This window comes from Cetorhinus maximus, chromosome X (genome assembly GCF_964194155.1).
Source record: "Cetorhinus maximus chromosome X, sCetMax3.hap1.1, whole genome shotgun sequence".
Classification (NCBI taxonomy): Eukaryota; Metazoa; Chordata; class Chondrichthyes; order Lamniformes; family Cetorhinidae; genus Cetorhinus; species Cetorhinus maximus.
This window is the reverse complement of record NC_135917.1, coordinates 8975520-8991133: the sequence shown is the minus strand read 5'-3', so window position 1 is coordinate 8991133 and position 15614 is coordinate 8975520. Positions and strand designations below refer to the sequence as shown.

The 15614-nt window shown below is 47.4% G+C and overlaps 1 protein-coding gene across 1 annotated transcript in view; it reads left to right on the top strand.

The window, feature by feature from the left end:
- LOC144672754 (aryl hydrocarbon receptor-like) overlaps positions 1–15614 on the top strand; it is a 107154-nt gene that overhangs the window by 39695 nt on the left and 51845 nt on the right. The gene's annotated exons all lie outside the window — the stretch shown is intronic.

Genomic DNA, 15614 nt, shown 5'->3' with positions numbered 1-15614 from the left:
TTCATCAAACGCTTTGTGAATTTGTACTCTAGTTTGGGGCCCCAGGGGACCGTGCATCGTGCTTGTTTTTCACTGTCCACTTTCGACAAGGGTTCGGTTTTTCAAAAGTTGCTCGAGTTGCCAACTCTGGGTGGACCTATTCCTGGAGCTCTCTTCACGTGACTGCCTGCCTCTAATCACCGCGTCGGGTCAAACAACCTCAAACAACCTTAAGCGTTCAAAGAAAATGAAGGCGACAATTTGTTTTTTTAAATGCCAGAAGTAATCTGCCTTCTGGGTTTGCTCACACCAGAGTCCAGGACATTAATCTTTAACCCTAGGAGGTTCCAGAGCAACCCTCGAGGGTTGGCAACCCTACTTCCAGCCAGCACACATTGTAAAATGGCTGCTTCCGATTTTTTATTAATTGAAATCCATATTTTTCCATCTGATTATTGAGTAATTTTAATTTATCATTTTCCATCAGCGTATGGGACCTTAGAAACCATATAAATACTGTGGCTACGAGAGCAGGTCAGAGGCTAGGAATCCTGCAGAGAGTAACTCACCTCCTGACTCCCCAAATCCTGTCCACCATCTACAAGGCACAAGTCAGGAGTGGGATGGAATACTCCCCACTTGCCTGGATGAGTGCAGCTCCCACAACACTCAAGAAACTCGACACCATCCAGGGCAAAGCAGCCCCGCTTAATTAGCACCACATCCACAAACATTCACTCCCTCCACCACCGACGCACAGTAGCAGCAGTGTGTACCATCTACAAGATGCACTGCAGCAACTCACCAAGGCTCCTTCAACAGCACCTTCCCAACCCACGACTGCTACCAACTAGAAGGACAAGGGCAGCAGACGCATGGGAACACCCCACCTGCAGGTTCCCCTCCAAGCCACTCACCATCCTGACTTGGAACTACATCATCGTTCCTTCACTGTCGCTGGGTCAAAATCCTGGAACTCCCTCCCTAACAGCACTGTGGGTGTACCTACACCACATGGGCTGCAGCGGTTCAAGAAGGCAGCTCACCACCACCTTCTCAAGGGCAATTAGGGATGGGTAACAAATGCTGGCCTAGCCAGTGACACCCACATCCCGTGAATGAATCTAATAAAATCAAGAGGCCATTCAGCCCTTTGAGCCTGTTCCACCTTTAAATTAGATCAGGGCTGATCTGTATCTTAATGCCATCTACCTGAATTAGCTCATGTTCCTTGATGGGTTTACCTAACATAAATCTACTGAGCCTCTGTATCCACAGCCCTTTGCGGGACAGAGGCTCCCGACTCCCACGACACTCTGTGTTCACCTCATCGTTTTGCAGATGAGTGTGACTGAGTTGGGCAAGGAATGGTTTTTATCTCGCACAGATGTGGGCTCAGAGATTGTGAGCTTCACTTTCCAGATCGCTGCTGGATAACCTCAGTCTCCGATACCTTTCCGACGAGGGATTGTTTACATGAGGAGAAAAGAGCTCAGCGAGAAGATAAATCTGTGTCTTCTGCCATTCGTGCGACCATAGCAAATTATTGGGCACGACATATCTTGCCACACATTTTCACGAGCTAACCATATCCCACTTTCTTTTAAAGGGTTTGCACTATCTTTTTAGGCCATCTATTGCATAGACTCTTGAGCAACCTGCCCTGCCTATAGCTGCTGCTCTGGGTGAGGGGAGGAATCAAGTTGGTTTTTGCTTCCCAGAAATGTATTTATTTTTGTGGAAATGATTGAGTTGATTTTTTTTTTGACGAAGGGTAGAATAAGCGCAGTTAAGGATATGGCGTAGGCATTTTGTGGCATAGGAACAGGAGGCCATTCAGCCCCACAAGCCTGATCAAGCCATTCAATGAGATCATGGCTGATCTCATTGATCACACCTCCTGGCTCCCCAAAGCCTGTCCACCATCTACAAGGCACAAGTCAGGAGTGGGATGGAATACTCCCCACTTGCCTGGGTGAGTGCAGCTCCTACAACACTCAGGAAGCTTGACACCATCCAGGACAAAGCAGCCCCGCTTGATTGACACCCCATCCACAAACATTCACTCCCTCCACCACTGATGCACAGTAGCAGCCGTGTGTACCATCTACAAGATGCACTGCAGGAACTCACCAAGGCTCCTTCAACAGCACCTTCCAAACCTGTGATCTCTACCACATAGAAGGACAAGGGCAAAACAGACACATGGGAACACCACCACCTGCAAGTTCCCTTCCAAGCCACTCACCATCCTGACTTGGAAATATATTGCCGTTCCTTCACTGTCACTGGGTCAAAATCCTGGAACTCCCTCCCTAACAGCACTGTGGGTGTACCCACACCACATGGACTGCAGCGGTTCAAGAAGGCAGCTCACCATCACCTTGTCAAGGGGCAATTAGGGATGGGTGATAAATGCTGGCCCAGCCAGCGATGCCCACATCCCATAAATGAATTTTTAATAAAACTACAAACTAACTTTGCCCCATATCCCTTAATACCTTTTGGATAACAAAAGTCTATAATCTCTGTTTTAAAAATGAACAATTGATCTAGCATCAATTGCCATTTGTGTCCCAAACCTCTACCACCCTTTGTGTGTAGAAGTATTTCCTAATTTCACACCTGAAAGGCCTGGCTTGAAGTTTTGGACAATACCCCCTAGTTCCAGACCCCCCAAGCAGTGGAAACAGCTTCTCTCTATCTACCCTATCTGTTCCCCTTAATATCTTGTAAACTTTGATCGAATCATCTCTTAACCCTCTAAACTCCAGGGAATATAACCTTAGTTTGCGTAACTCTCCTCGTAATTTAACCCTTTGAGTCCAGGTAAACCTAAATTGGACTGCCTTCAGGGTCAGTATCTCCTTTCTAAGGTGTGGTGCCCAGAACTGTCCCCAGTGACTCCACGTGTGGTTAACCAGGGCTTTGTGTAGCTGAAGCTTGACTTCTACCCCCTGGTATTCTAGTCCTCTGGATATAAGGATTAAACGTTCTGATTATTTTCTATATCTGTTCGTGACTTTTTAATGACCTATTTACCTGGATCCCCAGGTCTCTCTAGCTCTTCAGCATTTAGAAAGTGTCCTTTTCTATCCTTTTTAAGTCCAAAGTGGATGACTTTTCATTTGCCTGTATTGATATCCATTTGCCCATTCACTTAATCTGTCCACATCTCTTTGTAATTTTGTGTTTCCAGTATGCTGCTTCCTATGCTGCCTCTCTTTGTATCCTTGGCAAATTTGGATATGTGTCTTTCTATCCAATCATCTAAGTTGTGAATAAACATGGTGCATAGTTGAGGCTCCAACACAGATCCTTGCGGGACACCATGAGTCACATCCGAACCAGCTCAATAATCTGGCTTCAGTTCCATTAACTATAACGTTAGCTACCAGTCTCTCATGAGGCACTTTATCAAATGCCTTCTGGAAGTTGATAATAAGTAGCACACATCATCCTGCAGGTGCCGCTGGACACAAGAAATGAGAATGCAGAATGATGTGTGCTGGAATACCTCCAGACCAGTAAATAAATCCACTTCATTTACATCTACTGGGGAGGGAGAGAGGGAAAAGAACAACCTGTAATTTTATCTGTTTCTCTCCTAATGGCACTAGAGCTGAAATTCTGATTGGTCAGAGCTGGCAGTAGTGTGGCCAAGTATTTTCTTTAGTTCTTTCATGGGCTGTGGGCATTGCTGGCTAGGCCAGCATTTATTGCCCATGCCTAATTGCCCTTGAGAAGGTGGTGGTGAGCTGCCTTCTTGAACCGCTGCAGTCCATGTGGTGTAGGTACACCCACAGTGCTGTTAGGGAGGGAGTTCCAGGATTTGGACCCAGTGAAGGAATGGTGATATATTTCCAAGTCAGGATGGTGAGTTGCTTGGAGGGGAACTTGCAGCCGGTGATATTCCCATCTGTTATCTGCTGTGGTAGAGGTCGTGGGTTTGGGAGGTCAAAAAATCTTACACATGGTAACACGCTGAAGCTGCGTGTGAATGGGTGGCTGATCAAGCGGATTGCTGATCCCTGAAGCTACAAATCCCACCCCAGATTTTCAAGGCTGGGATAGACGCTGTCAGCATCTACTCAGCCATAACTCCCTCCAGGCCTTGATGGGCTGAAGAAACATCAGCGTAACAAATCCTCTGCTTTCAAGGGTGCCATTTACAGGCACAGCAGAGGGTGACTGATTACTTTTGCCTGCAGAACATCTGGGGCCTTCCATAGGCCCACATTTCACTGAGACCTTATGAGGCCTGAATGGGGAAAATTGCTGGCCTAACCAACGAATTCCCCAGACACACCACTTAGCCTGGAACATGAGGGAACAAAATCCAGCCGTACCATTCCCGAAGGTTATCTGGGTCTTAGAACAGGGGCAGAATCTCCACAGAAATGGATTCCATCCCATCTCCCAGAATTCAGAGCTCTTTCAGGGTTCTGCTTTGGGCTTGACTGGAATTTCTTGGGCCCTATACCTTGCCATGTTCTAGTTCCCAGTGACTATGTGGGAACTTTTTCCTTCATGTAGGCCTGGACTGAGAGTGGCAGCCAGCTATTTGACTATAGAAGGCATCGCAATGGAGCTTGGTCCTGCCCCCTCCCAGCGCTCACATCCAATATGGGTGACCACAAAGTGCAGACGCCCTGGCTCATCATTCTTCCTTTCCACCCCCCCCTCGAGGCATTTTAACACTTTTGTGCACTGCCGGAACATTCCGGCCTTGCAAGTGTTAAACCTAGCAGATTACCTTTCGCTCTGTGAGCTGCTAAGTGCATGGTGTGTAAATAGAAAGGAGTTGTCACGAGATGTTGATTTGCGTCAGGCTTCTTATTTCTCAGACTGAGATTTCTTTGTGTGGTGGAGAGATTAGTAACAGAGATAAGCAAGTTTCATGATATGTGAATAATGGCATCCCTTAAAGGCTAACGTTGTTCACTCACCTTTTCAAGACGAGGACTAAATTCTCCTACATTGGCCCATGGCAAAAAAACCAGGAGAATTGGTAATAACACACTTCCCGTCCGCGTGTGTGTGTGTTCATCAGGTAATGCTCCCTACTTGATGCGTTTTGGTTTCTCTGGGCTTCCCCTTGTAGGTGCTTCTGACACCCGTTCTCTGGAGGATTGTAAATACTTGCCTCAAGCTGACTCCCCGGTTTTCAGTCGGTATTGTTTAGTCAGGCCTTTCGTGCCAAAGTCTCAACTGGATGGGAGCCAGCGATTGTTAATGGCAGATTGAGGAATGTAGGGGCCAACTTGTTTGTGCTGATAGAGTTCATCAATGATATCTTGTGACAGATTATCTGCAGTGTTTAGTTGTGTGCCTTTCCCTATTTGTTTCAGCTGGTTTTGTTTTGCCTCTAAGTTACCCAACAACTACCCACGCACAGCTCCAGCGGGAATCACTGGCTAGCAATCATGATCGAGAACTTGGCCTGATTTGACTTCGATTTTATTCCCACCTCTGGCTTGGAGTCATCAAACTGACAATTTTCCCTCCTTTGCCTCAATGCCTTGTCAGCTAATTTGGCTCTGTCGAACCTGAGGCCTACCTGGTGTGTGCGGCTCAGTGCCTCTGCTGCCCACAATCGGTGCGGGTGTTTTGGAAAGGTAGATGTGTGTGTGTGTTTCTAAGCCCCTATGAGCGTGTGGTCAATTTAAAGATCCAGCAACAGACTTTTGTGTGTTTAAAAATAAAGATTATTTGTTCACACACGCATCCCGGGTCTAAACACTACGAACATACGAATTAGGGGCCGGAGTAGGCCACTCAGCCCCTCGAGCCTGCTCTGCCAATCAATAAGGTCATGGCTGATCTGATTGTAACCTCAACCCCACATTCCCGCCGACCCCCAATAACCTTTCACCCCCATTGTTAATCAAGAATCTATCCAGCTCTGCCTTAAAAATATTCAATGACTTTGCTTCCACCGCCTTTTGAGGAAGAGAGTTCCAAAGACTCCTGACCCTCTGAGAGAAAAAAAATTCTCCTCATCTCTGTCTTAAATGGGTGACCCCTTATTTTTAAACAGTGGCCCCTAGTTTTTGATTCTCCCACAAGAGGAAACATCCCCTCCACATCCACCCTGTCAAGACCCCTTTGGATCTTAAAGGTTTCAATTAGGTTGCCTCTTACTCTTCCAGACTTCATCGGATAACCCTAGCCGGTCCAAACCTTTCCTCGTAAGACCACTGTCAGTCGCACACCAAACACTCAAGAAAGATCCAGTGAAAGAAAATAGTGCACTTTTACAAAGTGATGAACCAAAAGGACTAGTTAACAGTTCACGTTTGGCTTGTTGTACTAAAACAGCCAACGCAGGCTCAGTAGACCAAGAAGTTTGTTTCCACTCTTAGATTGTAGTTCAGATGGGTTCATGCAGCCAATGTCAGGTATCCGGATTTTGCAGGGTTCCCTCGAAGAGATGAATTTTCAGAAGGTTGTGAAACTAGGCACTTGTGGTTTTCACATCAGGTGGTCAAATTTCTTTGCAGGTGGACTTGGAGTTTTGGAATCAGGCCTTTAAAGACCTGACAGCCTCCCGGCCCTTAAAAGCCAAAGATGACGCAGCCTCTTGCTGCTGCTCCTTGCAGTAGTTCTTCTCCAGACTGCTCAGGTCTTTTCTGAGTCTTTAGACCAAAACTCGATATCTACAGCTGATTTCGGCCACATGATCAACACTGGTATTGTGTAGCCAGAATGGTTTGGCAGTCCAAAGACATCACTACACAATAGGAGGTAGATGGTGGTCTTTCACACTTAACTTGTGGATAACTGGTCTCTTCAGCTCTTTAAGCATTGACCTTGGGGACGCGAAGTCTAGAGGCCTATTTGGAGTAAATTTCGAACAATGGCAGATGTGAATTCCACAAAGGGGTGCTATCTGGGCATACCCATCCAAGGGGAAGTCTCCCATCCAGGATGACTCAATTAGGAATTTTCTAGAAGCTTGAGGTGTCCTGTGTTGAAGTCGCAATGATCGCCTGACCCTTTGGAAGCCACCTGGGCCTCCTTGTGAGTGTCCATTTTAAAATATGAAAGACAGTTGGAGAAGCTTCCACAGGAACACAGTCCATTTTTGGAGTTATGAATAGGAGATGCCTTCGCTGGGCATGACAGTCTCACTGGGCTGTGCGGTTACTCACTGTGTGGCTAGGGGACCCAATTTCCTTTTCTCCTTTCAGATTTGGCAACCAAAAAGCCGGTTAGTGTGGTTAACTTTGGCCCTCCCAGTTTCAGTATTTTATGAGACTGGGTGAGAAGATAATTATCAGCTTCAAGCTAACAAGGAAGCCCGCACGCGAGGGTGAGTCGACTCTACTCTCGCTCCTTTCTCTGCCCCATCCCTGCCCCTTCACCAACCCCAGCTTCGAATCGTAGGGCGGGATTTTCCAGCCCCACTTCCCGGCGGGATCGTCTGGTCCCGCCGAAGTCGGCAGAGATTTGAATTAATCGCCGTATCCACCGCGCCGTGGTGGGGCTGGAAAATCCCGGTCATAGAATTATTATGGCACAGAAGGAGGCCATTCAGCCCGTCTTGTCTGTGCTGGCTCTCTGCGAGAGCAATTTGGCTGGTCCCGCTTCCTTGCCCTTTCCCCGTCGCCCTGTAAATGCTTTTATTTTCCGGTGCTTATCCATTTCCCCTTTGGAAGTCCTGATTGACCCCTGCCTCCATCACCCCCTCAGGCAGCGCACTCCAGATCCTAACCACTCGCTCTGTAAAAAAAATCATGTCAACTCTGGGTTCTTTTGCCAATCGCTTTAAATCTGTGCCCTCTAGCTTTCAACCCTTCCGCCAACAGGAAGAGTTTCTCCCTCCTTCACTCTGTCCAGAGCCCTCATGATTTTGAATCCCTCGACAAAATCTCTTAATTTTCTCTTCCTCCAAGGAGAACGGCCCCAACTTCTCTGATCTGTCCTCTCGTCCCAACACCCGTTGCTGTAAATCTTTTCTGCACCCTCTCCGATGCCTTCACTTCCTTCCCTTCCCCTTTTCATGAAGGCAGTGTTGTCTTCTGGGGTGTGGCTGTAAAGGTGCTAGGAACTCTCGGGTACCACACTCAAGTTATGATTTTTTTTTTCTTAATTCTTTCATCGGACATGAGCGTGACTGGCAAGGCCAGCATTTGTTGCCCATCCCTAATTGCCCTTGCACTGGATGGCTTGCTAGGCCATTTCAGAGGGTAGTTAAGAGTCAACCACATTGCTGTGGGTCTGGAGTCACACGTAGGCCAGACCAGGTAAGGATGGCAGATTTCCTTCCCAGGGAGGCGGTGGTAGTGGTATTGTCGCTGGGTTAGTAATCCAGAGACCAGGGGAATGCCCAGGGGACCCAGGTTTGTAATCCCACCACAGCAGATGGTGGAATTTAAATTCAATAAAAAGCTGCAATTGAAGTCTAATGATGAACATGAAGTCATTGTTCAACTATCATAAAAATGATCATACGTTACAAATCATATCCCAGTCACTGCCATCACCATCCCTGGGTATGTCCTGTCCTACCAGCAGGACAGACCCAGCAGAGGTGGCGGCACAGTGGTATACAGCCGGAAGGGAGTTGCCCTGGGAGTTCTCAACATTAACTCAGGACCCCATGAAGTCTCATGGCATCAGGTCAAACATGGGCAATGAAACCTCCTGCTGATTACCACGTACCACCCTCCCTCAGCTGATGAATCAGTGCCCCTCCATGTTGAACATCACTTGGAGGAAGCACTGAGGGTGGCAAGGGCGCAGAATGTACTCTGGGTGGGGGACATCATCAGTGGCTCGGTAGCACCACTACTGACCGAGCTGGCCGAGTCCTAAAGGACATAGCTGCTAGACTGGGTCTGCGGCAGATGGTGAGAGAACCAACAAGAGGGAAAAACATACTTGACCTCATCCTCACCAACCTGCCTGCTGCAGATACATCTGTCCATGACAGTATCAATAGAAGTAACCACTAAACAGTCCCTGGGGAGACGAAGACCCATCTTCACATTGAGGATACCCTCCATCATGTTGTGTGGTATTACCACCGTGTTAAATGGGATAGATTTCAAACAGATCTAGCAACTCAAGACTGGGCATCCATGAGGCGCTGTGGGCCATCAGCAGCAGCAGAATTGACTCTAACACAATCTGTAACCTCATGGTCCAGCATATCCCCCCACTCTACCATTACCATCAAGCTGGGGGATCAACTCTGGTTCAAAGAAGAGAGCAGCACCAGGCATACCTAAAAATGAGGTGTCAACCTGGTGAAGCTATAACACAGGACTACATGCATGTCAAACAGCATAAGCAGCAAGTGATAGACAGAGCTAAGCAATTCCATAACCAACGGATCAGATCTAAGCCCTGCAGACCTGACACGTGCAGGTGTGAATGGTGGTGGACAATTAAACAACTCACTGGAGGAGGCTCCACAAATATCTCCATCCTCAGTGATGGAGGAGCCCAGCACATCAGTGCAAAAGATAAGGCTGAAGCATTTGCTACAATCTTCAGCCAGAAGTGCCGAATGGATGATCCATCTCAGCCTCCTCCGGAGGTCCCCAGCAACACAGATGCCAGTCTTCAGCCAATTTGATTCACTCCACATGATATCAAGAAACAGCTGAAGGCACTGGATACTGCAAAGGCTATGAGCCCTGACAATATTCCGCCCCTAGCCAAGCTGTTCAAATACAGCTACAACACTGGCATCTACCCAGCCATGTGGAAAATTACCCAGGTATGTCCTGTACACAAAAAGCAAGACAAATCCAACCCGGCCAATTACCGCCCCATCAGTCTACTCTCCATCATCAGTAAAGTAATGGAAGGGGTCATCATCAGTGCTATCAAGCAGCACTTGCTTAGCAATAACCTGCTCACTGATGCCCAGTTTGGGTTCTGCCTTGGTTCAAAAATGGACAAAAGAGCTGAACTCCAGAACTGAGGTGAGAGTGACTGCCCTTGACTTCAAAGCCGCATTTAACCCAGTGTGGCATCAAGGAGCCCGAGAAAAACTGGAGTCAATGGGAATCAGGGAGAAAACTCCCCACTGGTTGGAATCATACCTAGCACAAAGGAAGATGGTTGTGGTGTTGGAGGTCAGTCATCTCAGTTCCAGGACATCACTGCAGGAGTTCCTCAGGGTAGTGTCCTCGGCCCAACCATCTTCAGCTGCTTCATCAATGACCTTCCTTCCATCATAAGGTCAGAAGTGGGGATGTTCGCTGATGATTGCACAATGTTCAGCACCATTCGTGACTCCTCAGATACTGACGCAGCCCGTGTCCAAATGCAGCAAGACCTGGACAATATCCAGGCTTGGGCTGACAAGTGGCAAGTAACATTCACACAACACAAGTGTCAGGCAATGACCGTCTCCAACAGGAGAGAATCTAACCATCGCCTCTTGACATTCAATGGCATTACCATCACTGAATCCCCCACTATCAACATCCTGGGGGTTACCATTGACCAGAAACTGAACTGGACCAGCCATATAAATACTGTGGCTACAAGAGCAGGTCAGAGGCTGGGAATCCTGCAGTGAGTAACTCACCTCCTGACTCCCCAAAGCCTGTCCACCATCTACAAGGCATAAGTCAGGAATGTGATGGAATACTCTCCACTTGCCTGGATGACTGCAGCTCCAACAACACTCAAGAAGCTCAACACCATCCAGGACAAAGCAGCCCGCTTGATCGGCACCCCATCAAAAACATTCACTCCCTCCACCACTGACGCACAGTAGCAGCAGTGTGTACCATCTACAAGATGCACTGCAGCAACTCACCAAGGCTCCTTCGACAACACCTTCCAAGGACAAGGGCAGGAGATACAGGGGAACACCACTGCCTGGAAGTTCCCCTCCAAGTCACTCACCATCCTGACTTGGAAATATATCACCATTCCTTCACTGTTGCTGGGTCAAAATCCTGGAACCCCCACCCTAACAGCACTGTGGGTGTACCTACGCCACAGGGTTGCAGCCGTTCAAGAAGGCAGCTCACCACCACCTTCTCAAGGGCAACTAGGGATGGGCAATAAATGCTGGTTTAGCCAGTGACGCCCACATCCCATGAACGAAAGAAATGAAAAGGACATTAATGAACCAGATGGGTTTTTGCAACAGTTGGTGATAGTTTCATTGTCACCATCACTGATACTAATTCCAGATTTATTAATCTAAATTCCACCAGTTGCTATGGTGGGATTTAAACCTGTGTTACTAGAGAATTAGCCAGGCTCTCTGCATTACTAGTGCAGTGACATTACCACTGTGCCACCATCTCCCCTATAAACCCAGCAGATCATAGTGGGCCATTCGATTGCAGGTGGCAGCAGTAAGATCAATTCTGTCCTCATTTGACCTGCACACTCTTCCTCCAGAGGTCACTGAATAGTGGTTGAAACCGGGCTGTGTGGCTCTGCTCTGTTATATTTCCTGTGTTCCCTTCCGATGGGGCTGTTTGAAGTTGCGGGGAGAGCGTTTGCTGATCGTGTAGTTTGATTCCACAAACACGCATCCCCCTAAAGTTACAAAAGCTCCTGTTGGTGTACCTTTTTTCCCTGCTCAGGAAAGTCGGACTTTGGATTCGGTGCCAAGGCCTGTGTTTGTCTTACTGTGTGCATGTACCAGCTTCAGTTGTGAACTACCTTGTAACTGGAGCTGGGCCCACCAGCAGAGAGTGCTGCCGTGACATTGTAGAGAAATGCTGAAAGACATATTCATTTCTTCCAGTTCTGGCTTTAGATGTTTTGGAATGTGGGTGTAAGAACTGATCATACAAGATTTATGAATTGCTGATTGCTCCCAGCAAGTGTTGACTTTTTAAAAAAAAAAATCTGTTGTTATTCTCACATTTTAAACCTCTCCCAATTTTTCTCAGAAGGAATTCCCTGGGGATGAATGCAGTCAGAGCTCAGTATTGGGACCACTGTTCTTTTTGATATATATGAATGATCTGGACTTGGTTTTCGGGGACATATAAGCCTGGATGAGTGCAGCTCCAACAACACTCAAGAAGTTTGACACCGTCCAGGACAAAGCAGCCCGCTTGATTGGCACCCCATCCACATACATTCATTCCCTCCACCACCGATGCACAGTGGCAGCAGTGTGTACCATCTACAAGATGCACTGCAGGAACTCACCAAGGCTCCTTCGACAGCACCTTCCAAACCCACTACCACCTAGATGGGCAAGGGCAGCAGACGCATGGGAATGCCAGATTTTTGCTCCCGGGTCAGTTATGCAGAGACGGGGAGAATTCCCCACTCTGTGAACCCAACCTTTAAAAATGGCCACCCGCAGTCCTGACTTTAGTTCCGGGGGAAGAGGGGACGGAGTGGGGGCCAGCTGGATTACAAGTCGTGCCCGCCTTGCCCCCAGAATGAATGCGGAGGCTGCTGTGTGCAGAGGCAGGCTGGCTGGAAGGCCTACCTCTGTGCTCTGTCGCTTAGTTGAATTGAATTTTTAAAAATTATTTAAACAAAAAACAGCCCGTCAGCCCTCGCCCATCACTCCCCCTCACACACTCCCCATGCCCCATCCATGCCACCTCATGCCCACACCCACCTCCACCTTGGCCTCTCATACACCCTATGCCAACCCATGCCCCTCTATCCACCCCCATGGCCTCTTATAGTCCCTATGTCAACTTAGTGCCAACTCATACCAACCCATGCCCCTGACCCACCACCCTTTGCCCTTACCCCCTCCATGTCAACTCACCTAGTGTCCTTTGACAGTTCCTTGACAGCTTTGACAGTTCCAATGAGTTTATGCACTTTTTGCGCACAATCTCGTTTAACTTTAATGATTGCAAAGGGTGCCTTACCTCACCTCACAGGTGCCTTACATGTCCCAAAGGTGTCCCGGGACCATATCCAAAGGGGTACCTTATCTCTCCAAAGGGATACCCTGGCTATCCAAATGAATCCACCAAGTTCAGATCTCCTCTTCCCTGGTCTAATCTGCACACTCCGGGTTTCACACTCTTGGCCTCCCAAAATCCCACTTCAGAGGAGGAAGATCACTCAAAATAATGTAAAAGGCCATTTCAAACAAAACAAAGCACTGGGCTCATTTCCAGAGGGATATAATTGAAAATCAGAAAAGGTAGGCCGGATTTTTGCTACTGAGACGGCTAGCTCAAGTTGGGAAATTTCCCAGCGGTATACCCGCCTCGGTATAAAGTGCCCCTTGACGCGCTATTTTCAGTCAGGGGAGGCAGGGGTTCTGCTGCCCCCAGTAGTAGATTGGAGGTCACCACAGGAGCAGCTGAGTGCCAAGGTGGGTTGGTTAAAAGGCTCACCTCACTTCTCTGGGACTTTGCTCCACTTGTTTGGTAATTTTTTAAGACCTCTATCCCTCACCCCTCATGCCCTGGCACCTTCTCCACGCCACCTCCCATGCCCCCATACCAACTCAATGCCAACTCATGCCTGCCTCCCACCCACTCTCCTATGACTGCATATAGCTCCCATGCCAAGTCAATGCCAACTCATGGCCATTACATGTTACTCATAATGGGAGGTTGTGGTGGAAGAAATAATCCAGGCTGGTATTTTGGTTCAAGCTAGTTTATTTTCAAGACAACTCCTTAGTGCTACTGACTTCCAAGTAGCTTCCACACAACGTGTTCCACCTGTATCTTTTTACTCTATTGAGATGGGATAATCAATGCCCATCACCTGTTTAACCAGCAATTGTCTTTAACAAGGTGATTGCCATGCAGTGTGATTAGTTATACATGTGGCTCAGTTCATAGCACCCTCGCCTTTGAATCAGAAGGTTGTGGGTTCATGTCCCACTCCCGGAAAAAAAGTCAAGAACTGTGAAAGTACTCGAAAGAGTTGAACGTTGCATTTAGAGGTGTCAGCTGTGGCTCAGTTCATAGCACCCTCGCCTTTGAATCAGAGGGTTGTGGGTTCATGTCCCACTCCCGGAAAACCAAGAACTGTGATTGTACTCGAAAGAGTTGCAATCTGTGACTGTTGATAACTCGAAAGAGTTTGACATTACATGCCCATTCACTGAAAATACACTATACACTGAACCAATGAACCCTATAACTCCATTTACATGTGTGAAACTGCTTAAAAACACCCATTCTGAATTTTTAAAAAAACTGGTGTTCCTATAACCCTATAAAAGTGTCAGTCAACCAGACCATTAAGGTTTCAATAACAGAAGCTTTAAGCACTTGACACATCTTAATCTTGTGCAAATAACTTTGAGACGTTGACAAAAGAGATCACAGAGAAGACAGCTTTATTATGTCAATCAAGTTCTCTGCATCTTTGTAAACAAACTCACTCACATAATCCTTTTATGAGTGTCTCGGGTTTCAGCTTGGAACATAAACATAGTCATGAACCAGTTGGGTTGAATGGCCTGTTTCTGTGCAGTATGTACTTTGTAATACTAGCAATTTGAGGAGCCTTCATAGCACCCTTGCCTTTGAATCAGAGGGTTGTGGGTTCATGTCCCACTCCCGGAAACCAAGAACTGTGATTGTACTCGAAAGAGTTGCAATCTGTGACTGTTGATAACTCGAAAGAGTTCCTGAATTAACGCAATCGACATACTCTTGAAATTTCGAACTGTGGGCGGGGCCTGATTTGGACAAATTAACCGGTGTAAAAGATTGCAGAAGAAACGAGCATCATTGATTTTCAATGTTAATTCATTTGCATTTAAAATTCCCTGATCTCTTTGCACAGGGTCAATGGATTCCACCCAGATTATGCTGATATTACTGATGGAAACGAGCAGAAATTCGAACACCTGGAATGTCATTGAGTTCAGGCACTTCTGCCTTATTTATTCACGGGATGTAGGCATTGCTGGCTAGGTCAGCATTTATTGCCCATCCCTAATTGTCCTTGAGAAGGTGGTGGTGAACTGCCTTCTTGAACCACTGCAGTCTATGTAGTGTAGGTACACCCACAGTGCTGTTAGGGAGGGAGTTCCAGGATTTTGACCCAGTGACAGTGAAGGAATGGCGATATATTTCCAAGTCAGGATGGTGAGTGGCTTGGAGAGGAACTTCCAGGTGGTGGTGTTCCCATGTGTCTGCTGCCCTTGTCCTTCTAGATGGTAGTGGTTGTGGGTTTGGAAGGTGCTGTCTAAGGAGTCTTGGTGAGTTCCTGCAGTGCATCTTGTAGATGGTACACACTGCTGCTACTGTGTGTCGGTGGTGGAGGGAGTGAATGTTTAAGGTGGTGGATGGGATGCTAAGCAAGCGAGCTGCTTTGTCCTTGTCCTCAGGAAAGATAAAATTAATCAGCCTGTGACATGGCTTGTGGGGTGCAGATGTTAACATCTGTCCAATGACAGGTGATTCTCGCTGAGTCAAGTCCCATGAGGCCCACATGCCTCTCAAGTATTCTGTCTAAGCAGCTCTGTGCATCGCTGACTGACTCAGTGACCCTTGACCTTACTCTGTTATTTTCCTTTTTCTTTTCGTCCTTCTCCAAGCAAGTTCCCTTTATAATCTCAGGAGCACTTGAACAAAAAATTCTGAAGAAAAGTCCAAATACACACGCGTGGGGAGAACAAAATGAGTCATATGGCTAGTAGGAAGAGAGTTTGAACTTTTTCCCAGTGCTCAGAATGTAGGTGTCAGCTTTGAGAATGG